Here is a 12,503-nt window from a genome sequence, read left to right on the forward strand (position 1 = left end):
AGAGAAATTTATACAAAATACTGGAAAATAAATATAAATGATGACCTAGAATACAAGTATATTAGGAAATAAATCTTGAAAAATAAAAACGTAAATCGACAAGGACCTAGATCTTGTTCCTTCAAACTTACTATTTAACTTAGAAGTTTTCTAATAAACAATTAGCTACACAATCTAGTGCTATTTTTTTTCATTTATAAGTAAGAGATCACATACCAGTTCATTTTGATGGCAAAGTTGATACCTAATTATTAATGATGGCCCATTAAATAACAAGTTTGATACAATATTATTATATAAAATACACCATTTATTCTTTCGAAAAAAGACACAAATAGTTTTGTTTAGCTAAAGAGACAAATGGTTAATAACTACACAAATTAAGATTTACTTCTAGATGATAAATTCAGGTTTGCTTGGACTCGGGCTATTTGTTTAAGCCTCTTGGGCTGATATTTTTCTTTGTTTAGGATTTTTTTCTTGGGCTTTGGGCCCCTTTGTAACAAAAAATGAAAATACACAGGCTAGTATGAACATTTGTTTCATTTTTATACGAAGGCTTGTAAGAATTTAATCTATCTATTATACATAAAGTCAATAAAAAAGTGAATAGTGATTTTGGCGTCATCAACCTTCAACAAAACTATTTGGACAAAAATGCCCCTAAGACAACAAACTTCTAAAGCATCCCAAAATAATGCATCAAATAAGGTAGGGGCATTTTCATCATTTTAACAATGTTTTTTTTAATAATTAATTTTTTGGTACAATTTTTTATTTTTTATTTATTTTAATTAGTGCCTCACAATAGGCTAGCAATAATGTGATTCAATTCTCTATTTTTAAACACGTTCAAAACATCTTAAGAGATGTGTAATGCCGGTTATAAAAAATGTATTTCGCACGCGGATAATAATGTGATTAAATAAGTTGTCAAATGATTTTTTTTAACAAACGATATTATCTACACTAAGGGGGAGGGGTGGGCTTAGCTTCACAATGACCTAACAATAATATGATTCAAGCATTTGTTTATTAAATATTATTTTCTCTATTTTTAAACACGTTCGAAACATCTTAAGAGGCGTGCAATGCCGGTTATAAAAAAGGTTTTTTGCATGTTGTTGACTCTAAAAACTACCAAGCCTACGTTGCGCGTAGGCCGAGTAACTAATGAGCTAACTATGTTATTCGGTGCGGGGCGTGCCAACTTGTCGGCCAAGCTCGGGCGAGGAGTAAAATGTGTTGATGTTGCGTTGAGCGCGCGATTGACTTCTCGATCTTGCGACTGCGGCCAAGGAAGGAACATGTCTCGGCCTTTGAGTTCTAAAGCTTGAAGACAAGGCTGCTAATTTTGCAAAGTTCACAAATCGTCGGCGCCGGATTCTGTCACAGTGATTATATTTGTAAGGGTATAAGCAAGCCGAATCGACATCAGAGTATAGGGGCATAGATACTCAAAACAGATATATGTCTTGATGGTAAATGTGGTTTGGTCGTCAGAATGCCGAACTCTAAAGCTTACTTGTGAGTATCCAATCATAAAATAACTCGGCGTTCAATGTGTGAGCCCTAGTAAACTGTAACACCTCACCTCGCCGAAAAGGCTAATGAGATGACCTCTGCCAATAAAGACCTGAAAGTCTTTCTCGACTGAGACTTGGATAGATAACTAGTCGACATCGACACAGTGCTGTTTATCCAAACTGAAGGTGTTCCGCGGTCGGCTGGCTCTACGGCGATAGTGCTGTTTATCCAAACTAAAGATGTGTTGGCGGAAAAAAAATCTCAAGGTTGTTGAGAGGTTTCGCGTAGAGCGAGAGTTTGCGCAAGGCGATTTGTGCGTTAAATTAGAGGAGGCTTGAATGATGCACCCCTCCCTCTATTTATAGTAGCAAACTTGCTTCTGATCGAATCAAAACTATACTCGGTTTAGGACTCTTTACCCCAATCCAATCTTATCTCGGCCAGTCCTACTCCTATCAGGACTTTGAACTCAACCCCTTATTAGGCCGTATTCATTCCCAAGTTTCAGCCCTCATCTTGTCGAGACTCCTTATTGTATCAGGATTCAACTACCCCATTCTGATAGGACACGGCCGGCCCCTGAGCAACGCTTCCGGGCTGAGAACAATTCTAAACTCGGCCCAAACTAGTATTTTGGGCCCAAACACATGCGGATAATAATGTGATTAAATTAATTGTCAAATGATTTTTTTTTTAACAAATGATATTATCTACACTAAGGGAGAGGAGGGTGGGCTAAGCCTCACAATGGGTTTGCAATAATGTGATTCAATCAATTGTTTATTAAATATTATTTTCTCTATTCTTAATGTAAATTCTATAGAGATCGATTTTATTATGTGAATTCAGCTGCTTTAATTGGTTTATGAGGAGTTTCTTCTAGCATGATCTAAAATTATTCATTTACTTCAAATATTTGACTTTTCTTTTGTCAATTTACGCATATAAATACCTTTAAAACGTGTAAGTCATGCGTGGCATGCCGTGATTCAGAAAACGTCTTATGCACGCGGGTGCATGAAGGCTAGTTAAGAATAATGCTATTTGTGACTCCTATCCACCTTTGTAAAAGCATCTTCAGTGTGAGATGCAAAATGCTTTTGATATGGACATTCTATATTTTTTGTTGGCCGGAAAACTCTTTAGTGGACAAATTTTAAGGAATGTAAAATAAGTATTTTGGCCGAAAATTTTAATTTTATATCATTTTTTCAAGGAGAGCGATTTTTACACACTATTTTTAGCTGTTCACAAACCCTTATTTATTTAAGGTCATTAGATTGAATAAATCAAATGGAATCAACAACCTGAATTAAATATGAGTGTGTAAGAGGCTAAAAATGGTATGTGAAAATCATTTGCCCTTTTTAAATATTTATGAGGTGGGCCTCGTCAATTAAAAAAGGGCAAAGTAAATGAGATTCTAAATTAACATCTTCCCCATTAAAGTAGAATTCACATTTTACATCTCCTAAAATTACAAAACAAATGTAACTAAGATGCAAATGTGATTATATATCTTAAATTTGCATCTCAATTGAAGATGCTCTCATAGAGATGGACCTTAGTTATGTATGTCGAACCCGCCAATAAATTAAAGAAGCGGTCCGTAAGTTAGTCAATAAATTGTGTCTTAATAGCAACGCCTTAATGTTGTTTGAGTCTTATTTTATTTTATTTTAATACAATGATATATTTACATTTAGGGTGGATGATTTTTACTAATTACCCAACGAGTCATCAATGATTGGGTATCGAACTTTTTTAGAATATGAGCATAATTAAGTCTAAGTGCTTTAGGCCGATTGTGTCATTCAATAAGATATGCTTATTGATAAACAAAGAGCCTATTATTAATTGAGCTTTTTGACAGAGAGGAGAATAATTGTTGTTTGGATCGATCATGTGTCTTCATCTTCATCGATCTCTAAAGGTTTGGTTCTCGTTCATTCTTTGTTCAGTTCTGATTTATTGACTTAATCTTCATCTTGTGAAAGCTATTTCGATCTTACAAGTTAGCTATGTATGGAAGTTGAATTTAAAACCTCTCATTTATAAATAGAGAAAAATACTACTATAGTGTAGTATGAAGTGATATTGATTGAGTTGAAACCAAATATGATGAGTGCTTTCCAATTAGGTGGGAAACCTCCAATTCTTCTGTACTTACCTCGACCACTTTGACAAATTTTTTCATCTGAAACTCGGAAGTAATGGACCATGGAGGTGATATGAAAGGGGGTAGGGTTTATATGGCGGTAGTGGTGGACCTTAATGTAAGATGAGTGAAGTATGTGAATTTATTGTGTTGCAGCCGCACAGACACGTGATCCAAATGTTAGACCCCATAATTTCTCTTGATGAAGGCACCCTATTCAAGTTTGATTGGAGCCCTCAAAAGTTTAGTGGAATGGTGGAAAGTGAAACAAGAAAATGTAAACATATAGAACACTTAAAATAATTAATAAAGGGTTAATGGGTTCTTGTCAAAATCTTAAATATATTTTTCATTCACCAATCTGTCTAGATTTGTAGGGCAACTTCTCTAATTTCGCCTTTGCTCTAAGTCGTCGGGAAAGATTCAAAATGTTTCCTCTTTTTCTTAGTTTGCATCACATCGACTATAGAAACAGGATGATATACCAATATTAAAGAGGCTGGCTAGTTAATTACCTATAGGGACTCATCATATTCCTTGTTGATGTTTTCATTTTCCAAAGAATATCTGTTTCAAATTATGCAAACCAATTGGCACCCTCCTTTTTCAAGGTATTATTTATGGTCACACACACACACATATATATACAAATACAGGCCCTTTATCTGAAGGGATCTCCATTTTTTCGTAAAACGGGGACTAGTTGTGAGATCCACACAACATCGAACTTCAACGATCCAAACCGTTTATTTTTCTAGTTGCACTTTATAGATTGTTATCCTGGCAAAATATTAGCCAAATTGAAAATATTTGAGACATTTAATTGAGTTCAAAGATATTGACTAACACTATGTTCTAAGAAAAATTAATATTTCATCTTGGCAATCAAATGAGTAGATGATTTCGGATTGAATTGATATTTTGTAAAGATGACATATGAATGATGAAGACTTAAAAAATGAACGGTTTGGATCGTTGAAGTTCGATGTGGTGTAGGCCCCACAACTAGTCCTCATTTTTACCAAAAAATAGGGATCCCTATAGATAAAGGCTCTATACATACATACATACATACATACATACATACATACATATACATACATATGTGTGTGTGCATGCTTGCATGGAAAGATTATTATCATAGTCTTCCACTATATTTGTACACTTTTGATTTTAATAATGTTGCTACTTTGTCGGCATAATGCTGAGAAACATCTTTTGCTGATAGCTTGCAAAGAAAATAATCTCTTAGGCTTGACCAAATCCACTTAGTATTTCAAATTTCAGAAGAGATCGAATCTTACTAAATTTGTTTTTGTCCTTGAGAACATATTAATTTGGTAATTAACTCGTTGCCAAATCCAACCTGTATTAGTGGAAAGAGATGAGATAGAGACATAATCCTGGAGCTAGATGCTTACAGCTAAAATATTCAATCATATTATGCAGTAAATACCATATTATTCATGAACAGATTCCTTCCTATACTAAAATGAATACGATAACTGATGCCATTCTGCTGGAAAAAGTTTAATATAAATAGATATATTTTTGGTATATTTGTCAACAAATCGCTTGTCATCTTTAAGAAAAAATGGAAAACATATGCTGATGCTTAATAGTTGAAAAGATATAAAGTTGGGTATAATGTTCTAACATTTAAGATGTTATGTTAGTAGAATATTAGTTTAGATATCACAAAATTTAACCAAAAGAAAATTCTGATTAGAACACACTTTGTAAAATAATATGATGAGAAGGTGTCTTGACATGAAAATATTTCTCACTTGAAACTTGAAAAAGATTTGAGAAAGAAAAAGGGTATTTATTAAGGGTATGTTTGGGCGAGATACTTTTAAGTTTCAAGAAATTTAGGCCAAGTGATGAAGAAATACACTACAAAACATTAGAACAGGGGGATTAATTAATTACAAAGGTATGTAGGACGAATTCGAAAATGACTCCTTTCAAATAGTTATTTGCAAATCCCTTCTACATACTTTTGTAATGATCATGAAGTGCATTTCTACTCTCTCATATCAACATTTGATCTGTGATTCAATCTTTATTAACTTGAAATCAATCCCTTGGAATTTAGAATTCCGTCACTGCACACCTAAAGTTTATGTCCGAACATGAGATTGACAAGGACAAACGGAGCTTGAGATGGAACATAGCAGACAAGCACTTAATTTGAGGCTGAAGGTGAATCATCATCTGATGGTATAAGATGACTTTCGCATGATTGATGCAAACAAACTTTATGTCCCAATCGAGTTCTACCTAAAAGCCTTCGGGTAATCTGATATAAGAGTTAAAGAACTCGGACTACGTACTTCAACAGTTTTTGCTTCAACAGTATATATAAGAAACTACGTATGATAGTGGTACATTAACAACTTGCGTTCTGCACATGAAACACGTAAGGACCAGACGTTCGTAATAGGACACCTCTTGGAAACGAACACTTTCATTTTAACTTATTTCTCGTAAATAATAAAGAATTAATGAGTACGTAATATAACTATTTTGGAGTGTCAATAACAATTTATAATTATGTATATGCTTTAACATTACTTACAATTAAAACCTAATATATATATAATCTTACTGTTTGATTTATGTACTTTTGTAATATTGTTGTGGTAAAAAAATAGTTCAACGAGAGAGAGCCGTAAAACCACAATCATAGACGAAAAATTTGTGTGATTAGAATTGAGTGTCGGCCTATTGCTTGTTTTCATTTCAAGCTATATACGGGAATTACAATTTTGCGTAGGCTTGGTAGCCCAGAGGAAATGTAAAAGTGAAACAGAGAGAAATACCCTAAAATGTAAGCGAAGGGTCATTTTTGCTCGAAAACCATGGTATAAACAAACAAATGTACCAAAATATCCCTCTCAAAATTCAAATAAACACATGTGCATGAAATCCATGTCTATATCACTTCCAGGAGAGATACTTTCATGCAATCAAACACATCACATAGCAAGCTATTATTGGACAAAGAATTCACTTTTTGAACACCTGGCTAATAATGATTAAACGAGTGGCACCACTGAGATTGTGTATTGATTGCAAGAGGGGATCTCTCCAATCACAAATAAGGTGTTGTTATTTTGTCTAAACTCTAAACTCATTTGTTGAATTCTATTCCTACTTCTTTTAACATTACAATAATGAGGGTTCATTTCAACCAAAAAGAACAACTTTTAAGGCGCTAAAATGATATTAACCTAGGCCATCCATTGTGGCTCTTAGAATGGTAAAACGCTCTAATACTAAGAAGAAGTTAAGATTTCATCATAAAATTAATTGGCAATATGAAAAATATCCAAATTCTTAAGCAAGCTTATGCAAAGACATTTTCCTGCCAATATGAGATTTATTCTCAATAATTATGTAATTAAAGGTGGTTAGCAAACACTCCAAATTTTAACTCAGATTGAGAAATGTTAAGATTCCAAAGAAAACCATATATTGAGTGAGCCAATTTTGTCCATGATTAAATCAATCATTGAATGAAAAGTCACAAACATCACAATCAATTCACACTCTGTGCATATATAATTATTTTTATCACGTGATCGCAACTCTCCTCAAGTCAAAATTTTGTGGATCCAGGATGCTCTTTGTCCCTTTTTCTTAACAGATAAAATTTTGAAGAGTTTTATTTTATTAGAGCTATATTCATAGTCTACAGACCAAAGGAGAACTCCTGTGGGAAATTCCTCGTCAAAAGCTTTACAGACCTTAAGATTTTGATCATCCTTTTATTTTTTTTGGTGGTAGCATTTGAAAGCAGATGTTATTTTTGTGTGCAATATTCCTTGCATACAAGAAAAAGAGATCAGTTCCATCAAACTCCCTTACAATATTAAAGTTTAATTCATCACTAAATAACTTTTAAACTAATATTTTCTACTTGGATTGCGCAAGAGCCAATTGGGGCTTACCTCTATCCTTAGGGCTGATTTGTAGCTTGGTGTTCCTTTCCTTTAATTTGTTTAAGCTCCAGTTGTACTTGTAGGTGTGTATACCATTTTTTCTTGACTAAATTTGTATCCTTCGAGAGTTTTTATGGCAAAGTATTAACGAGGCTATCCTTGAACATTTGTTCCCGATACAATCATATAAGAAAGCTTATCTAGCAGCAATAGGTAGGAAATATCCCAGTATCTTAAATGGAGTGTCTTAAGCTTGTAATATTATTATCAAGAAAATTTCTCTCCCGATAGACATGCGCTTCCAAAATTTTGAGAAGGAAGATCCCTCCCTTTATGTAATATATCCTTTGAATGAAATTCAATTTCTTGATTAAAAATAAGATATTACTATTTTGGGGACAATCTCCTTGGTGTGTATTGTGCACTGTGTCGAGTTCTATAGTAGAATTTATGTTGGGTTGATCTCTCATTAATGAACAAATGGAGAAGAAAAAACAAAACAAGAGAATTAAAAAATATAAGAAATTAATTAATGAAAAATAAAAAACAATGCATGCAAAGCTTGACGTACGTGTGCTCGATCGAGGTTGTCCGACTGAGCTCCTCAATAAATGGTCAAAAAAATATTATTACATTTTTCTGGAGAATATAATAATATTGAGGAAACAAAGCACTATGATGAAATCAGCAGACCTAGCTTACTAAAATAATAATTAATTAATTAAAGATTAAAAACAATTAGGTTTAATGAGAAGGTATTAATGTAAGATTCCTCCTTGACCTCTTTGAAATGGCCAAAAGTCTAGGAAACATGAAACAAAGACTAGTACTAAAACTCTCGGTATTGATAGAAAATATGCTTCTACAAATACAAATATACCTAAAAAATTCCTCAAAAACATGTTTGTTTCAAAACCCTATTTTCAATTTCCGAGAAATGGTTGACATTGATCGATCCAAAATCGATAATCTTAATTTATTAAACTAATAATCGTTTTACTTAATGAAAATAATCATCAACTTCATCGATTACCAGCAGAGAACAAATTGTCAGTCTTCTATGCCGTTCCGTGTTGGTCGCCGCAAAAAATATTCGTAATTTTTATAAGAAATTAGTTAATAATTAATACCAATCAACAAGTTATAGTGTGATTAATTATATAAATGTTTAGAACATTACTTCCAATACTGTCTCTCAGGAACCCTAGAAAAAACAAATTGTTCTTCTATCCAATGCCAGTGCATGCTACCACTCAATTACAAATTTTGGAAGGCTCAAGTTTGGAGTCTCTTTGTTTGAATTGGAAAGTAGAGATAATGATCGAAAGATGGCCATACATTTTTTCTTTTTGGAACAATCTAAAATTACAGCGAGGGATCGAAATGTTTACAGACATGTAATATTACTACATATATCTTGTATAATGGAACGAGGAAAGTGTGAACATCGATTATAATTATAATAATTAATACCAATTAACAAGTTCAACTGTCATGTTGGCTTCATGAAAGACACGAGTGAATGATATTTGTGAAAATCTGTCCTAAAATGAATGATGTCTTTAATAATTGACTTAATTCTCAAAGAAAGTTGCGTCTTGCCATTGATAATGTTGATGAGGACCTATGAATCTCCTCCACCTGAATAAGACATACAGCTTCTGCTTGCATAACTGAAGCAAAACCTAAAGGAGTTGCTCTTGCAACTACAATCTGACCTGCATATTTCTTATAAAATGTTCAAAAAGAGAGCAACAATTTTTCCTAGGAGCTCTCTGTTTAGTGCATTTCTAAAGATATTAAGCCATCTCCAATGGAGAGGGCTAAAGGTCCAAAAGTCAAAAAATGACTTGATTTGTCAAAATACTCATCACCAATTACTCAAGGCTGGACTATAATTTTATAGAGCCCACCAGACCATTATTTGGCCAAGGGGACATCATGCTGGCCAAATGTAGTCTCCCTCTAAGCCCATTTTTTGGGGCTCAACTCCTCAGTTGCAATAATTTTTTCAAATTCAACAACTAGATTTGAAAACATATAAAGGTAATTCAATTGAATTAACTAATAAAGTTAAATTATAAACTTAAAAGTAATAAATTATTGAGGAGGCAATGTTTAGCTCATTCGGTTAGAGATGTTATATAACTATGGCTTGATATTGTTCATTTAAAAATAAAATATTTTGCAGGATTATAACTCTGGACGGGCTATGTTTAGCCCTTTCAATTAGAGATGACCTTATGAACTATTACTAAGGCCATGGACCCCGAGTCCCTTCTAGTTCTTATTGGGTTTTATGGGTCATGGCTCGTCAAGGTCCCAAGTTGTTGGTTGGTTTGAGAGTTTTGACAGTCTGTTGGTGAAAGAGGAGGTACTTGCCCACTGAAAAGATAAGAAAGAAAAGAAGGAAAAAAAAGGATTTTAGTGAAAAGGGTAGGGTCCCAAATTTGGCTACGGGGAGGCACAGATGGGTGACTTAACCAGAAACAAAGGTAACACATACCGAATACCGATGTTTATTGGCAGTGGTTAAAGGTATTAAAAGCCCTTGCATCATCTTTCAATATGCCCAAGATAATTGATTCTACTTTTTTCATCAAAAGGGGAAAAAGAAAAGGAAGAAAAAATTGTACCTTTGCTTCTCACAATGGAACCATGTCTTTGCTAACAAGTTTTCAACTTTTTGTGCAACAACCAGTCCTTTTGTCTAAGAATATAGTTCCTTTCAATAGACTAACTAAATTTCTTACAATATGTTTGTGTAATTTTGGCCTTAAAAGAAAACTTTTAACCACATTTTATCAACAACAAAAAAAAAGTTAAAAATCTTTTACCACATAAAACACAGTTCTTTTATTTGTATAGATTTTATAACAAAAGATATTTCTACTCTAAATACTAAACTAAGGAGAGGGAAGAGCGTTTAGACTTGAAATGCGGTGGGTTAAAGAGGAAGACCTATCCACCAAGGCAATCTACCACTTGCGACTAAATACAGTTCATTTGATAGAACATTTCCTACTTTCTCATCTAGAAAAGTAAGAATTAGAGTAAAAGAGGAGAACAAGAAAAAGAATGGAAAACAAATAATATTAAACTAAGGGGAGGTGGGAGAACTGAGTTTCTAAGACCTATTAATTACAAGTGAAGATGAATATAGTTAGATTGTAGTACTATATGAAAAAAATACTATACTTTTAGTTGAGTTACTAGCTGAAAAGTCATACTAGTTGAAAGGGTAAAAATGTCCGACCCAACAAATATTTACAATCCTAAAAGAAATAAATTAGGTTTCCGGACATGTAATTGAGATTAACTAATTCCAATAATTAATTACGTAGTGTAAATAAATAAATAAATAAGAATGATATAATCTCATTTTCATATATGGTTTGTTGTAAATCGATAACCAAACAAAAACAATAGGCGAATGAATTATACTTGCAAGAAATTTTAGCCTTGCAATACCGCTTTGTAGGATTATCCTTGAGTTTGTATTCACCTTCTTCAAGAATAGAACAATGTTCGTGAACTCCACTAGTGTTGAGCCTCTAGGAGTATTCAAACTAATACACCAACGACAAATGGTGTAGTGATTAATTTGATATCGAAGTATACGTGATATAGTCATAATAAATTCTTGAACCTTGGTTGCAACCAAGGTCTAAAATATCGATGATATCAGAAATATCGGTAGTCCAAAAACACGGAAATTTCGATGGAAATATCGAGATATTATCGATATCGATAAAATTTGAATAAAAACTACGGAAATTGTAAGAAAAACTTGGAAATTTTTATTGAAACTTTGCAGGATGTTTATTTAGTCAATTATATATTAGTTTATCACAAAAAATTGGAAGGAAATGCATTGCATGATGGATTTAACTGATTTAAGTTGATTATATAGCAAGTTGGCAAACATTGTGAGTGTAGAAAATATGTAGTAATTAATGAAAGAAGTTTAAACACACCATAATCATTTATATATAATGAATTAGTACAATATTTTACACTTTATACATTGCATGGTCAGATACATGAGTGACTTAGTATCACATAGAGTTCCTATCAAGGTCTAAAATATCGATGATATCGGAAATATCAGTAGTCCAAAAACACGAAAATTTCGATGAAAATATCGGGATAATATCGATATTTTAGACCTTGGTTGCAACGTTTCTTACAAGATTTATGTGTTTTGAATGATGTCAAATCACATGTGAATATCTTAGATCACCATGATGCATCTCATATTTAAGCGGTTCCTACAAAATATAACTTGATAAAGAATTACTCTACTCAAAGATTCTAGAGATTGTTTTGACAAAAATAAAAAAATTTCTAGAGATGGATCTTCAAGTGGCAATGCTGGAAATTGTTGCTCACCATTTGAATTTTTGGCTCCATAGGCCAATGTTGCTAGGAATTGTCACGGACCATCGTCATTGGTGCTGGAAAAATTGTCACCGAAATTATTTTTTTTTGGCAGTCGTCGGAATTTTCTTTTTCAAATCGTCAGACATTTGTACTTTCGAAGCACATTGTCCTATTTAATATATATTGGTAGCCCATCCATTCAGCAATTTAGCACAAGATCCCTAATTTGTGTAACATTTTTTAATCAAGATTTCATTCAATTTGTAGTGAAATATATCTTTGGAAGTCAAGTTTCAATTCATATCCCCTAGATTTTGTCTCTAATTGTAATTGATAGAAAAGATAACCGTTGGCACATTGTGGTAATTAAACTTTGTACGCCAGACATGCCCTGTTGTATGGTGTCACAGAATGTCACAGGACAAATCGCAAGGTGTGGTAGATGTTCTTGTAAAAATTGACTATTGTTCTTTAACCCTGCCTAACAT

The sequence above is a fragment of the Malus domestica genome, chromosome 06 (genome assembly GCF_042453785.1).
Source record: "Malus domestica chromosome 06, GDT2T_hap1".
NCBI classification, from domain to species: domain Eukaryota; kingdom Viridiplantae; phylum Streptophyta; class Magnoliopsida; order Rosales; family Rosaceae; genus Malus; species Malus domestica.